Source organism: Ciconia boyciana, chromosome 2 (assembly GCF_034638445.1).
Source record: "Ciconia boyciana chromosome 2, ASM3463844v1, whole genome shotgun sequence".
NCBI lineage: Eukaryota > Metazoa > Chordata > Aves > Ciconiiformes > Ciconiidae > Ciconia > Ciconia boyciana.
In genome coordinates this window covers 28,853,394-28,870,438 of record NC_132935.1, presented here as the reverse complement: position 1 = coordinate 28,870,438, position 17,045 = coordinate 28,853,394, and positions in this window count along the sequence as shown.

Below are 17,045 nucleotides of genomic sequence, written 5' to 3'. Positions count from 1 at the left end.
AGAAAGACATGTGTAGTCCTCCCCCAGGACAGCCAGTTACCTTTGGCTGAGGCAGTCTCCCAGAAAATGTAGGTTTCAATCATGTTAGGTGAAGGAGGGCATCGTATCTGGGACTCTCACTTGACACCTGGCTTTGCAGAACCTTCCTAAGTATGAGTCATTGGTGTGTTGTATAGAAAGGGAAGCAACAGCAGGAAAAAGCCACTACCAACCCATTTTTTGTGGAGTCTACTGCAGTGGGTATATGATTAATGTTTCAAAGTATGCAACTAGGATTGAATCTCTCTGGAGAATGCATAGAATAATTCATTGGGTTTTTTAATCCTGAGTGGGCTTAACTATGAACCAAGCTGTGTCAGAACTGCCTGCTCCTAACTGTGTGCCTTTTTGGCACACTTTCTGTGCTTTTGGTGCTTCATCACAGCTCTGTGAGTTGCATTCAGTATTTGAAAATCCCAGAGTGTATATTCAACCTACATGTGATGATTGATTGTGAGAATGATTTCTAATACTGCTAATGCACAGTCTGGGGCAAGTTGCCTCAGTAGTTAGCCTTCAATTTAGGTATTAGGAAAATAAGATAATAATATGCAATTAACTATCCCACAAGCTTATTATATGGCTTACTTGGTTAATGTTTATAAGGCACACTTTGGAAATGAAAATGCTACATGCACTAAGTATTGTGCAGCATGGAAAATGCTTGACTATTTAATTCAGATGGAATGCATGTAACACAATGAAACCGTGAGTCTTGGCCAGCATGCAAAAGCCCCTTTGCCATCTTTCATTAGATATGCAAACACTGGATTAAGTTTCCTTTACTTTGGCCAAACCAGCACTCTCAGGAATCATACCACGTCTCTCCCACAGCTGTAAAATGTTCTTCTTCTTACAGAAGAACATCAGGTGGGTGTTGGTAGTAAGATGCCAATACCTGGAAATATTTTAGGTGTACTCTGGGAGTAAAAGTCTGTTCAGTTTGTTAACTGCAGAAAACTGAGAAAGAAAAATGATGTATGGTACAGACTTGCAGGTAAAACCCTTGAGATGGTCATGGAGACCTTTATTTTGCCATCTGTAATAATAAAAGGAACATAAACCATAAGGTTCTCCACAGCAGAAGCAGCATGCTTATCCCCGCCAACAAGCAGAGTGGAACCCCTAATGCATGCCATTAATCATATAATTTTATTGGTGACATAAATGCAAAAAGATAGAGAGAGATTTTACAAACATGCCATATACAGACTTAGCTTGCTTATATCCCTGGCTTGCTTTTGTTTTTTGGGGTTTTGGTTTTTTTTTCTTTTCTTTTCTTTTTTTCTTCCCCCCTGATTTATGCTCTGGTCTGACAATATCAAATTTTAGCTGTACATGAATCCTTAACACTGCCAAGCTTTGCGAATGGGCATTCCTTCATGCTCATTGGCCCTTAAGCTCTATTCTGATAATGAAAGAAGCAGAACATAGGATGAATGCAGATAGCAACCTGTCAGCAGCACTCTATTATGCACTGACATAATCTATCAGAGTTTACATGGGGGATAGAGCATGGGATAGGATAAAAGGGAGAGAAAGAACAAAGAGAAGCCTGAAGGTGATAATAAAAAATGAATGTATGACCCACTGCCTCCCTTGTTTTTTAGCTGGTAAAAAGTACACATTGACTTAATTAAGATAAAATCTTATTCTTTAGCATTTGGAGTCTTAACCTGCCATTGTTTTATTAAAATGCACCATGAATATTAAATAGTAGATGACTTCACCTCCCTACAGTAAGAGTGAAGCCATTTGTTTTGAACTCTTGATCCCACTTGTTTGCTTTTTATTTTGTGTGTGTGTGTTTTCTCTGTTGACATTATTCATGACTCTGTGAGATCTAATAGAGAGCTGGGATTCACCCTGAGTGGTGGTGTCTGATGTCCATTTGGAACAAATTCAAACAACCCAAGCAGTCCAGGGAAAACTCCAGCTTCCCTTGTGATCACCACCTGCCAGGAAGCCAAGCCTAGCTGTGACAGAGCATCACAGTCTGGCAGATCTCCATCACAGGAAAAGTATGATTTTTCTCAGATTCACTTAACTCTTTAAAGATCCTGGCAATGCTAGGAAGCTGATATGCTGCTTGGAACAGAGAAGATCAGTATGATCAGTGTCTGAGACCAAAGACATTGCTGACGCTGTATTTCAAATTGCCTTTTGAAAAATCAGGTGGTTCAGTCAATTGAACAGAGTTACTTGGTTTGAAATACAGAGATGAAAAAGTTGAATTTTCACTAGACTTTACAAAAGACAGAATTCAAATACCATGCATAGCACCACTTTCAGCCTTGATTCAGCAGACTTTTAGGTACTTATTTAACTTAATGTCTGTACTTCAGTGCAAGTGCTTTGCTGGACCAAAGCCCTAGTGAGCATATACAGACTCTTAGAAGATACCTGAAGCAATTAATCTTTTCTGACACTAAGGCAGATTTGAAATCATGGCTTACTTCTCCCCTATACCCCCCCACCCCAGGCTGTACATCTGCACAGTCATTTATTTCCTGGCTAGAGTAACTACAGATCAGAAGGTTAAAATGTTCAATGGCTTAATGTGCTAGCTTCATTTCTACTGGCTTCTTGCAGCAACAGTGGACAATGAAAGTGATAGGCTCGGTCTGATCTCTGATGAATGCTTACCCACATAATTATATTGGCTGCAAGCTTGGCACAGTTGGGAGAGAAAAGGCAATGAGAGTTTAAAAAGTGCAGTTACCATAGGTCAGGGCTGATGTCTTCACATGGCACTTGCTTACCTTTTCTTCCCCAGGATCACTAGAGATTTCTTACCTACATAATCCATGTTTTCTCTCTATTGCTCTGGGCACGCTCAGACACTAACAAATAAAAACTTCTTCAGCCATAGCTTTAATATGAATGCTTAGATGCCAGCTATTGTAGCTGAGCTAACTTTGTCAGCTACTACAGTAGTCTTTATATTGACATCCACTTTAATGGTTACTTATGCTTTGAAGTTTGAAAAAATTAAGCCAATCACCTCAGTTATTTAGTCTTTGTCTGAAAATACATTGTTCATGCCTCCTGCACCTACCGACCCAGTGAGCAAAAGGTAAGCATCTTGAATTCACTTGAAATCCTATCAAAGAAATTTTAATTTAAATACAACAACCTCCTGTTTCAATATTACATATGTATGGCTGACTCCTAGCTGCTTGTAAGCTTCTGCAATTGCAAAAGCAAATGTTTAACTACTATCTGTGTAATTGGCTTTTTCTTACACCTCTCATACTGTAAAGTGGAAAGGGTTAGCTAGTCTTTTATCCAGATGTGACATGATCAGTGCCTTACAGAGACAACCTTCCATGTGGACATTATCACCTCTTGAGATGCAGCTAATTAGATTCTTAGAAGAAGCTATTATAGTCTACTGGATACGTACAAAGCATCTTCAGAAACTGCATAATAAATTCCCAGTAGACTCCTATTTGTTGCAGTAAATTATACATATTTCTCTGCTTAAAACTGTGTGCAGTGTTTATACCAAAATCCTGAACATTTTATTTCCTCTTGAGGATATGGTAACTGTGTTGATGGTCTTGATTTAAAAGAAACAAAAAATTTTACTAGTCAGCTATCGACATGCAGGTTTAGATGTCTGTAGCTGGAATTTCACAATTGCTTTACTCCAGCGTAAGTGAGAGTTGCCCTAACATGGACGAGCTTCCTCTCTCCCCTAATCTGAACCAAACATTCCTGCCACGCTTTTGGATGCACAATGCATGCTAGGCTGGACCAAGAAACTAATCAGGCTGAAAAACAGCCTGGGGGGAGAAGGGAGGCTGTGAGGCACAAATAGGGTATTTCTTTTCATATGGATTAGTTCCCTGAACTATGTCACTCACTTCTTAAGTCCAACAGAAGTGCATGGCTGGAGATGGGACAGAGGGTAGGATTGCTTGTCTCATTCCATTTAGGTTGGCTTAAAGTGATTACGAAATTGCTATCTTAACTAGATATTAAAAAGGACCTTTTTCTGTAGCTTATGATTATCTTAGATCACAATTCAGCAAGGTATTTAAGTAAGCACCTAACTTTAAGTCTCATGCGGAAGTTCATTGCTCAGGCAAGTTCCTAGTATTTTCATTTCTTGGCTGACTTTCTGAAGTGCTTAATCAGAGTCAGGGGAGCTGTTCTTCTTTGTAACAGTTTCACTGAAAGTTATTTATCCATTTTAAAGAAAATATTCATTGTTGCTAGGAAATATTGTTTGTGACCTTTTTATTAAGCAGCTACAGCACCTCAGGGAAGAAAAGAGAAGCATAAGCTTGGCAAGGAGTAAAACTCCAGGTCAGATTTGTGTTTTTATTAGCCTCAGAAGAATTGAATGTGATTTAACTGAGTTATACAATATATAAGGCACTTTGTACATGGGCCGTGGAGTACATTAGACGATAAAATTGGCTGCTTCTGCTGTTCCATTAGTGATGGCACCAGTGGATATACAAACTGAGACGGATATGTCTTGATGCACAAGGAAGAAGAGGGCACATTAAGGAGGATGGAGGTCTCAGAAGTGCTTTCCTAGCATAATGTAAACTAGGATGAAGTTGTAATTTCCTTCTTCATCCTCAGTGAGAGTACATGTGAGAGCTTAACATGTTGTTGTGAGGAAGATATGCAGCTTCCAAAAGAACACTTGAGAGATCTTCAGAATCAGCATTTTATAACATGCCTTGCTTTCTGTATGAAATAGATGAAGATTGCAAAGGTGAACACTGTGGGAGGTGGATAAACAAGACAGGGTCATGCCTGATTGATTGCACATATTGAATGATACGTAGTGCAGGGCTGTTATCCAGCCAGTAGATGAAACAGGACGCATTGCTTCATCCATTTTTCTTTCATAAAGATTTTCTAAAACAACCCTTTGAAACCAACTGAGCAAGCAGCAGCATGGCAGAAATGGAAACCCAACATGTCAGGTATGGCACTGCTAAGGTTGCCTGTCTAACCTTAACAGTAGCCACTTGTAGATATTTGCTGCAAGGAGGCCTTTCTTACATACAATCACATTGATTTTCTCTCAAAAGAAGATACATGCTATGCATAAATCCCCAAAAGCTGTGCTCTATATCTCCCTTCTCTTCCTTCAAATCTCCCAGATTTTATGTCACTGTTAGCGCTCTGCTCTCTTCTTGTTAAATCCTCTGTTTATATGTCTTGATCTTCACAAAGATCTTCTTTTCTTTTCCTTTCTTTTTTACTAAGAAATTTGTCCGAGTTTATATTTATCTCCTCTATTAATCAGATATTATCCTATTGTTATCCTATTAACAGATATTGTCCTATTTAGTGCACATGCACTAAGTTTTGCCCTGTCTCCCTTTCACAAGAGAATTGCTCTTTCAGACCTACAAGCACAACTGCTCCTTAACCTAGTTCTGTCAGGATGATTTGATTTGTAAAACCCTCACAGAGAAATGTTTTAGTAGGTTTTAAAAACCAAATTCTTTTGACAGAATCAGGCTGGGGACAGCTACATGTGTAGTTATACCAGCAAATCTGAGGGGAGTGGTAATCTTCGGGGAAGCAGAAGGGAGAAGAGAGTGGCTGGTGATGAGCCACCTACATTATCTCCATGCTTACATTATCCACATAGCTATTGACAGCCCTATCAACATCTGACAGCACCCTGGCTATTCTGATTTTCATACCTTTTGCTCTTTTGTCCAAAATGCCTGTCATTGCTGACAGACCTGCAACATAACAACCACAATGCTTTTACTCCATTACGCAGTCTGTCTATAACTGCATTCTCATCTCCTCAGCTGATTTTCCATATTCACTTCTCCTCATTCCATTGCTGATTTAATTATTTTTTCATATTGTCCAGTTCTTCTCTTCAAAATATCCTGTCTTCATTTGCATCTCTTCATAAGTCCCTTTCTCAAAGCAGCTTCTCCTCAAGTCTTATTAAATATCCTCTTCCTTCTGCCTTGTTTTAATTAAGCTGTGAACTCTTTAGGTCAATGAACATGACCAAAGTGTGTAAAATGCTGTTTTTATGCTGGACTGCCAAATTATAATAGCAGCAATAGTCAACAGAGTTCCGAAGTTTGAGCACAAGGCAATATGTAATGCTGCAGAAAGTAAGCCAAAACAAAAGAATAAAAAAAAGTTTAAAGGAAGAAAGCCTGCAGCACTGAGCTATTTAGACAATGCAGAACAGCCAACAGTCGCTGACACATGGAAAGGGCAAGGAGAAAAGACAGGTCAGTCTTGAGACAGAAGAGAAGCTTCACACCAGGAGTGCCTGATGATTCAGGAAGAAGAGCATCTGCAGTTCAGAAAACTCCTAAAATTTTGTAATCGTCCTGGAGCATACACAGGAGAAAATTCCACCCTGTCTTAATGACTGAGAACTGCTCTATCTATGGAAATGAGTGAGCACTGTGACTGAAAACTGGCTTTAGGAAATGAATATATGCCTAGTCAGGAACTGGTGAAGACTTGCCTGATAACTAAAAGGTCCAATCCCTCTCTGAGCAAAGTAATTTCTGGTGCTGTTTGACTTGAGTAGGAGCAAAGTAATGCAAAATGTACTGGGAGATGTTTATCTCAATACACAACTCATGACAGACTTAGCTAGTAACCTAGAAAATGCCTTGAAGAAAAACACTGAACAAGTGAAAAAGGTAGATATGTATGAGAGAGAGGGAAAGGGAGAAAAACACTGAAATGTAGAAGATGTTAAATAAAGCACGTTTTGTTTCTTCATCTGCACACATGCTTAAAGGAAATAGCTGTATCATTAAATATTTATTGAAATTATGCTTTAAAAGAGGAGAAAAATCCAGTAGGATCATTAGTGAAAGAAAATAAGTACAATAATTAGATTTAAAATAAACTAATATTGGGATACTCTGAGCTTGCACACACTTTCAATTATAGTTAAATTTGTATAAACAGTGTCAATCTGTCATTTCAGTTCCCTCTCAGATTTAAATCTGAGCCCTATTTCTTCAGTCCTCCACCCTGCTTACTTACTGATACACGGCCATGTGCCAAGTGGCTTCCTAGGTGAAGAACCACAAGTTTGGAGGTGGTCCTTTTTCAAGCCACATCACTGCAGCATGGAGGGATAACACTTCTGTTTCATGGGGCAGTACTGAGTAGCTCACTTTCAGGCTTTTTCATCTCTCAATCCTTCTTCCTTTTCTCTGTCCCACTGAGAAGCTCTTAAAAGCTTAAACCATAAAGGTCCTCTCCTTTTTTTCTCCTTTTTTTTTAATTTTTTTTTTTCCCCAGGACAAGTGAAAGAAGAATAAAATCAAAGAATGTGACGGTTTTGGAAAAAAACAGCAAAAGGTTTGGCAATGAAGCTCCGCAAAGAGTTGAACAATTGGCTTTGGAAGGGATTTAGGCTACAGTGGCAAAAGAATGAGTGTTGACCTGGAAAATCAAGATGCATTAGGCATTTCAGTGCAGGAGAGGGAAGGCTGTGCAACCTGGTCAAGTGGAAAGAGCTCTAGTGGTCAAGAGCTTAGTGACAAAACCAAAAGACTGAAGGGTTTTAGTGAGCAAAAAGAAGTTTTGCAGAGAGGACTGTACACTGAGATTATAAAAGAAAGAACGTGGCAGTCAAACCAACGAAAGCAGTATCTCTTCAAGGCTACCAGGGAAAATTGACTGGAAAGAAATCTATCAGCGACATAGAAATTAACGGTTATATTCAGGTCTCAGGCTGATTAAGAATGGGATAGTAATCTTACAAAATAGAGTGTTATAACTAGAAATGGTAAATACATTTCCTGTTGGGTTTTTTTCATATAGCTAATACATACTACTTGAAAATAGCACATTTAATAAAATTATATCTTATAATATGAAGTTCTCCTTCTTATTTTCCCTGCTGCCAACCTGCAGGGAGATCACACACAAACTGTTTGGCAGGCCTGCTAGTGTTGGAGGTTCTGATTACACAGAATACACATTCCCAAACAGCAGGGGAGGGGAGCTCTCCAGTGAGGAGAGGGAAGGAGTTTTAGAGGGTAGCTCCTCACAATCACCGAATGAGGAACAAACTGCAGCAGTGTCACAAGGAGATATAATACTCTTTCCAGGGGGATTTATTTGATCAAGACATTGTTGAGCATGAAGGCTATGATGAAAATAACTGAAGAGGCACGAACATTAAGAGCAGAACTTCTGTTCTGTATTCTGTATTGTTCTCTAATACTGTTCAGGTGGAAGAGAAAAATAGTTCCATAGATCCAAGTACAAATAATCATGAAAATGAGTGTGTATGTTTAACCACTCATATACCTGAGAGATCATAGGTTATAGCTTCAAAAAGACATAGAAAGCATGTAGATGTCCAGCTATCATTAAGCACACAAGTCCAGCCTCAGTACGTGCTATCTAAGTAGAGTTATTTAAATGAGAGACACTCACTTTGCAGCACTAACATTCCTGTAGTACCCACAGGTCTTCTGCTCCTGTCCAGAAGCATTAGAATTTCTTAAAGGGATAAGCAATTTAGCACCAAGTCAAAGCCTATGGACCTGTCAGGATCCACAAACAGTTTTGGAGTTGTGCTGAAGTATTTCAGTCTCATTCAGTCAAATATGTTACTAAATATACAAACAGGTCCAAAACCAGCTGTAAAAAAACTGATTCCACTGAGCTCCCTCCTGCTGTTGAGACTTTCTCAAGAGCACGCCACCTGTTTTGGACTTGGTGAGTAATTCTACCACCATACACCCACCCAGGCTTGGACCACAAAGGTTCCAGCCACATAAAAGCAGGCATTCTCAACCAACTCTCCACACTTATCTTCACCAGCCCTGGCAACAGAACCAGCCAGCATTCATCTCACAGCAAACATCTAGCTATCTCCTCCTTCTTTCTACTTCTGTCCTCTTCCTACTCTCAATTTGTCAAAAACACAGGTTCAAATCCATGTGCACTGTGGTATGATTTGAATCTATATCTCTTGTGTTCTTTATGTTTGAAATATCAACCTATACAGGAGTCTGAGATGTTACATATTAGTTGTTTCTGTTGAAGCATATAACAGAAATTAATTACAGTTATTTAAACCATTTATAAGATCCCCCCTGGACCTTCTCAGGGCTAAACGTTCCCAGATCTCTCAGCCACTCCTTGTTATGTCAGATGCTCTGAACCTTTAATCACCTTTATGGCCCTTTCGTGGACTTGATCCAGTATGTTCATGTCTCTTTTGTACTGGGGAGCCCAGAGCTGGGCACAGCACACCAGATTTGTCTCACCAGTGCTGAGCAGAGGAGAAGAATCACCTTCCTCAGTCTGCAGGAAACACTCTTCCTAATGCAGCTGAGGGTGCTGCTTGCCTTTTTTGCTGTGAGGGCATATCACTGGCTCATGTTCAACTTGTCCACCAGGACCCTCAGGCCATTTTCTGCAAGGCTGCTTTCCAGACAGCTGGCTCCCAGCCTGCACTGGTGTATAGGGTTTTTCCACCTCAGGTGCATTTCTCTTCATTGAACTTCATGAGATTCCTGTTGGCCCATTTCTCTAGCCTGTTGAGCGCATCACCTGAATGGCAGCACAAACCTCTGACACATCAGCCACTCTTCCCAGTTTTGTATTACCAGCAAACTTGATGAGGGTGGACTCTGTCATATCATCCAGATCATTAATTAAGACATTAAACAGTATAGGACCCAGCACTGACACCTTGGGTACAGCACTACTAACTGCCTTCCAGTTACTAGTGGTAACAAGTAACTTCCAGCAGCTGGACTTCACGCTACTGGTCACAACCAGTTCAGTCCAGTTTTCAGTCAATCTCACTGTCTGTCCACTTATCTAGCAGTTTTTCTATGAAGATTTTATGGGACACTGCAACAAATTCCTTCTAAAGTTGAGATAAATAACATCAGCTGCTCTTCCATCATTCACTAAGCTAGTCATCTCATCATAGAGAGCAATCCAGTTTGTTAAACATAATTTCCTCTTCATGAATTCATGCTGACTCCTACCAATCACCTTCTTGTCCTTCATATGTTTGGAAATGGTTTCCAGGATTACTTGCTCCATCACTTTCGAAGGGATTGAGGTGAGGGTGACCAGTCTACAGTTCTCCAGAACCTTGTTTTTGACCTTCTTGAAAACAAAAGTGACATTTTCTTTCTCTGGTCCTTGGGAAACTCCCCAGATTGCCTTTCCTTCCCAGGTCACCTCAGACCTTTCAAAGTTAACTGAGAGTGGCCTTGCAATGACATCAGCCAGCTCCCTCAGCCTCATGCATCCTAAGATCAGTTCTTCCTTGTTTTGTAAGTGTGAGGTCAAGCAGAGCATCTGCCCTTTTCAGCTCCTTGATCACCTGTGTCATGATGTCATCAATGTACTCCAGAAATCTCCTGGATCACTTGTGCCCTGCTGTGTTGTCCCTCCAGAGATATCAGGGTGGTAAAAGACACCCCTAATAACCAGGGTCTGTGAACATAAGGCTTCTTCAGGTTAACTGAAGACCTCATCAACTTCATTTTTTTGATCAGGAAGTCTGTAAGAGACATCACAACATCACCCATGTTGGTCTGCCTGATAATCCTGACCCATAAACTCTCAACTGGTTCATCATCCATTCCCAGGCAGAGCTGCAAGCATTCCAGCTGCATTTGCATATAAAATTAAAATGCTTATTAGTTGCTTAATTTCAAATCCATCTGATCAAATCAGTTCTGCCTTTCTTTTTCTTTTGTTTTTCTTTTTCCCCCCTCTATGGATATCTTTGATAGAAATCATATCAAAGTCAGTATATGCTCATGTGTAACAGAAAACTATACGTGTTTTCTTTTTATCTGCCTGTCTATCTATCTATCTATCTGTCAATCAATCTCACTGTATTGAGAGTATGGAATAGAGATGCAATGAGAGAGTTAAATGGTTTCTCTTATGGTAAAAAAAAAGTTATGCAAGAATAAATTCACACTGGGAGTCTACCTCCTAGAGTGTTTGACTGTTTATAGCATTGTAGAACAGAAGGATAACTCACACAAATTTACTCCATTTTAGCTGCATATACACCTACAGCTATGATAATTTCCTATTGTGCTTTTAAAAACCTATGAAACTTTTTCTCCTTCATGAAGTTTAGAGGGAAAAATGTGAAGTCTGGGTGAAATTTAGCAGATTAAAGCTCCAGATAGATCTGCATTACTCTAAGCGTGAAAGACATCTTTGATTAATGGTTTGCTGTATCTCAGCTAGCATTACAAATCTTGAGTAAATATACCACTAGGACATTAATGTGTGGGATGAATGTGTATAGAACAGGCTGCATATTCAGGAAACACTACAGAATTTCCATGGGCCATGGAGCAGAAATCTAATGATCTTCCTTTCATCAGGCACACTTTGTAAATGAAGTTGGCACAGAAATACATGCAGTACTTCAAAATAATTTACCCCTACTGCAAGACCCTTAATGCATTGACAGCACTGCTGTTTCTCATAATGGCTTAAAAAGTACCCTTTTTCTTTTTAAAGTCTTCTTATGCCTTTTCTTTGGCATGTGATATTTTCATTATTGGGTAAATCCATTATGGTCTCACAGCACAGTCCTTAGAGCATCACAAAGGATATGCACAATGGCACAACTCAAGCTACAGCAAAGTGCTTATATAAAAATTGTTTAAGCTAAGTTACTTCAGTGTTCATATTTCTTTATCTGCTTTACACTTGGGGTATTATAGCTTTCATTTTCAACCACATCTTGAATTAGAATTAGATTTGAGGATCAGAGCCAAAGATACTTCATATTTAAATTAAACCATTGAATGGTAATTTTTGAAACAATCAGCCACAAAAAGAAAAACATAAAACAGAAACGAGAATTGACTGTGCAGGAATCAAAATGCAAGGCAAAAGATGATTGGAAGGGACTTCAGAAATGAAGTAACAGATGATATAAGCCTTAAAGAATATTCACAAATAATTTAGCATCACATTGTGCATATGATATAGAAATTGTCAATTGTAGGTGCCACTTCACACAGAGAGTGTGAAAATCCAGTTCTCAGATATACTGGGTAAATAAACGTTCAACTACAGAGTTAGGATGAGAGTCAGAATACAACATGAAACCTAGTCCAGAAGTTCAAAAAAGGAGTCTCTGATCTGGGCTATCTCTGTCTATGGATATTCAACTCTAAATATATGTTAACTTCATTTGGATATGGAGAATCAGAAATCAATTTTTGACTGACTAGTCCAAGTACACATAATTTAACAAACACCCCCCATCAGTGTTTTCTTAGCATTCAGTAGTTTGGACTTCACATGGCATTATAAGATTTTATTTAAGAAATAAAATCAGGCCTTCAGTGATACTTCCCATGTTGCATATTATCACTAGGGAGTTCAGGGTGGGATGCATAATTCCAGCCCTAAACTTCTCTGAGCTTCAGGTTTCTGCAGGAATTCTTCAGGTTCACTTATATGATGGTAATGAAGGCCATCTCTTACGTTATTCAGTGTTTTTTTTCACAGAATTGTTGACTGGAAAGTCTAGAGATGTCTCATTAGAGACACAGGCATATCTGACCTATTAGGGCTTCAGTCACGCTACCATATATATTTATTTTTCAGAGTTATGGTTACAAAATGCCACCTTGCAATAGTCCTTTCATGAACTGCTTTCCATATTAGGTGATCTCCTCTTGCAGAGATGATCTGAACAGGTTGCTTTCTGGGGTGACTTAAATGAAACTTTCCTCTCAGAAGAAAACTTGATCCCTTGAAAAGTAAGCCACCAGCTAATTTACATTCAGGGCAGTAGAAGAGCAGGCACTTCACCATCCTGAACACTATCACACTTTTTGCTGTCTTCAGAGGAGAGTGATTTGTGCTATCAGATTGACCTGTTGGAGAGAAAGTGTGGGCTGTCCACCCCAGGCTCCTCTCTCAGCACCCACTCTCTGCCAAACAATAGTCCTATGATGCCTTTTTAATTGGCTTCTAGGCTTGCTGCTGCATCAAAAGAAGGGTGATTTGGCTAATTAACTGTCTCGCTTTCTTCTTGTTCTCTAGAAGAAAATGGAAATTACTCATTGCTAGAATAGTTAACCTGAAAGAGGCCAAGCCAAAATTGTGGTTGGAGACAGCTAGGTAAAAAACTTTGCTGAGAGGACACAGAAAGGTCTTCAGCAATCTCTATTTTTTGATTAATAAAGCCTACTTTGTTTACCTATCTCATGCGTTCCGGCTGTAATTACTTTGCAGAACTCTTTCTCAGTCTGTCTCATAACATAATCATACTGTGCTAGCACGCTCTTTAGGCTTGCCACAAACCAAGAGTCCCCCTCTTAAAAGAATTCCAAAGGAAATTGAGCATGGAAATCTAATAGGTTTTTTTCTCTGTCCCAGAAGTAATAATGCTGAGACGTAGATTTTTTTCTTTTCCTGTATACTCTCTAGCTTTGTGCAGTATTGAAGTCAACTGTATTATTTCTTACGTGCAAGTCTTTACTGTGAGTAGGACTGGACTCTCTTCTCTGACGCTCATATATTTCAGACTAGCCTCTGATACTATAGTACCTCAAAGTTTGCACGTGCGGTCCAAGGTGCTGTACCAATGACACACCAAAACTAGATTATCTGTAAGAAAAGATTATGTTTATCGACACTGGTAAAATATTCTGTTTGATATTCTATTTAGGTACAGTTGATTTAGCTTTCATACTGCAAATAAAATGCACCTAAAATACCATCAACTTATCTCAAAACAAGCAATCACGAAAGCATAGGACACATCTCATCATACATTTAAAGAAATATACTGAATCTGTTACAGACCTGCTTTACTTTTGTATATCTGCTTGAAAGCTGTGAGTATGTATTCACTGCAATAGTGACCATTTTCACTGAAAGCATAATATTACTATAGCCACAAATAGCTGATAGCAGATGTGTCTAACCTGAGCTCAAAGTGCTTTAGGAAAAGAGATAACACCAGTCATCAAATCTGGGGAAAAAGGGAAACAGGAATCTTTCTGTAGTCCTGGAGTCTAGACTTGATGAAAGTGAAATGAACCGCAGAGGTACCAGTGACCCCCTCCACAACAACTAGAGCTGTTCTGCTGAAGTCTAGTATTTGATTCACTGACACTTTTCCAAAGTCAAAATAAGGCAAAATAATTCCCCGAGTTAAATCCAATAGACACTTCAAAATTAATGACCATAAATTTCTGAAATGAAAATAACACTATTGTGTCCTCAGTGACACACTTTGTTCTGAGAAACTGATTGGATCACTCACTGTGACAGATTTGTTTTCTCACAGGACACAATTGAGCAAAAGCTTTAATTTCCTGGATCCCTAAACCAGATCTTTTTCTGCATAGGCTTTAGAAACAATGCAGCTTTTTAAAAAATATAACCAAGATCTTAATGAAGAAAACTTCACTGAATCGATATTCTTATAAAACCAACAATTTTAGAAGTCTAATTTGCACGTGTCTCTTATTATATGCCAAACTTTGTAAGGAAGATAAGGAAGACTCCATTTCTGACATACCAGCAACTAGGAATATAATTCCTCGCTTTAATATTCAGATAAATGTTAGCAAGCTTTTATGGGTTTGATCACACTCAAGGTGTGATCATGGGCTATATTGTAAAGGCAGATTACATTTTTTTGAATATTAAAAATTAGAGCCAGAGTACATTTTCTGTCATGCTCCCCTCACTTAACACTGTACTAATCTGAGCCCTCTTTTTTAGCATAAGAAAACAATCCAAGACACTGAAGATATCCTATGGGTATGAACCCGTAATACTTGAGATCTGTCGATTCCTACTGATTCAGGGTTGCATCAAAAAGATGATTCAAATAAATGAGTCTTTTAAGTGCCCGCAGTGGACTTAGGATCAGACCCTTACATGAGAGCTGAGTGTAGTCAGCACATCACAGAATTAAGGTTTGCAAAAATAAAAAATTTAGCTTATTAATGGAAAACCAAAATGCTTTCATTGTCAATGCGTTATGTAACATCTTTGCCAGAACAAAGCCACATTATGTGTGTCTGAAATGATTACTTTCTGCTGGTCAAAAATGAGTATATATGCAATAGGCATATAGCAAAATATTATACTCATTGGAATGAACAATGTATATGACTGATTTTATTAAGTGACATCTAAGGTACTTTTATCATAGAAATTTAGGAATTCTTGTAGGAGTAAGCTTTTTAGACTTTGCTTATAGTTCGCCAGAGAAGAACTATATGAAAGGGGAATAAGGATAGCAGATACATCCTTTGGACTACTCAGAATTGTTGTATTTTTCTTTCAGTCTATTTTTTGTACATATTTTTACATTTTATTTCACATTTTATCTATTTATTTTAAAATTTTTAGAAAAATATTTTTTAATTATTTGGGAAGATACATCACACACAGCTTTGAAACATATTTTCCATTATTTTCAGTTGCCAGTTTTTATTATCCATTCATACATTCAACATGATTGTGGAACTAGAAGTCCAAATTTACTGTGAAAACAATATCAAATATGAATACATAACCATCAGAAAATCAGAAAATTCTGTATTAAATTATTGTTCTTTGAAAACAGTTAACACGGCAATGTTTCTATTTCCATTCATTCTAAAGTAAATATAATGAAGCATCAGATATTGATCTTTCCTGGTGATTTTGAGTGGATACTATGAATTCTTTTCAGTGTCATACCTAAAATGTCTTACAAGGTTTTTTTCTAATGTGTAATTCCAACACAGCTCCTTTAAATTTAGCAGAGAGTTTCAACTCTGAAATGTCTGTTTTGAAAGTGACTTTCTGTATCATTGATCCTTTTGTTTAGAAAGTATCCCTTTTTTTCCAGCTTCCCATGCTTTGGCAAAATAATTCATTCCTGTTCTGAAGAAGTCTTATAAAAGGACTAGATATTTGCTTTGCTATTCAGCTATGTTAACGTTATTTTGAGTTTTAATATCTCACATACTGCTTTTTTTTGTAAAATTGAATTATTTTTTTTTTTTAACCTAGCTGTTGGACTGAATAATTCCTATTCTGTAACATGGCTTACTTTACAATAACTCTCCACTCACCACTCCATGACCTTCCAGCCCAAGACTACAGTTGACAAAGATAAGCAAGCAGGTCACTCTCACAAATATTCTGTCTTCTTCCTGATCCCCACAATATGGAAGGAAAGAAGGAACAAATGGAAGGAAGAAAAGAAAGGAAGGAAGCAGGAAACCCAAAGAAACTAGCAAACGTCAAGGTCAGTGAGGTCAACCTACAGCTTTCCTAGCTCCTGTATCAGATAGCTCATATGGTCTTATATTATTTAGCTTAAAATAAACATGTTATAATAAAATAATAAATATTTTAAAATCTGAAACTTATAGGGTATCCACGGTCCTCTTTTTTGAAATAATTCATTGCCCTTCGATTGAAATCAAGATGCCCAGATCTTTTGATAATCTGGTCCCAGTTACAAACATTGAGCTTTGCAAAATTTGATTATGAAAGACTAAGTTCTGAAGTCTTATCAGCCTCATAGGAAATTATGTTAACACTAACAACTTAAGCCTACGAACAACCTTTGAATAAAAGATGAGGGGATTATTTTGAGAAACTAACAACCAGGTTTATTTCTGATGTGGTGGCTTAGGAAAGAGCTTGGCTTTCTTTGCAAATGTGCTAAATATGCTGATACATTGTGAATTTTTTGTTTTAATTTGATTTGGATTTCACCAAGGCTGATATGGTTTTAGAAATTCTGGCAAATTGCCATCAACGCCCAGAAACACCCAGATGATTTAGAGACACGGCTGGAAGAATCCAAAGGGACCATGGCCTTAACTATTGTTTCCCACTGAGGTAATCGTGTTTCATGACAATAACCTGCATCTCCACTGCTCCACAATCTCACCAGCTTTTGTAAAGCTGCATTAATTTTGAAGCTTAAGGTCCAAGTCCCCTTCTCCATGTAGCACAGGGCAGAAAGACTAAACTAGCTGGTGCAT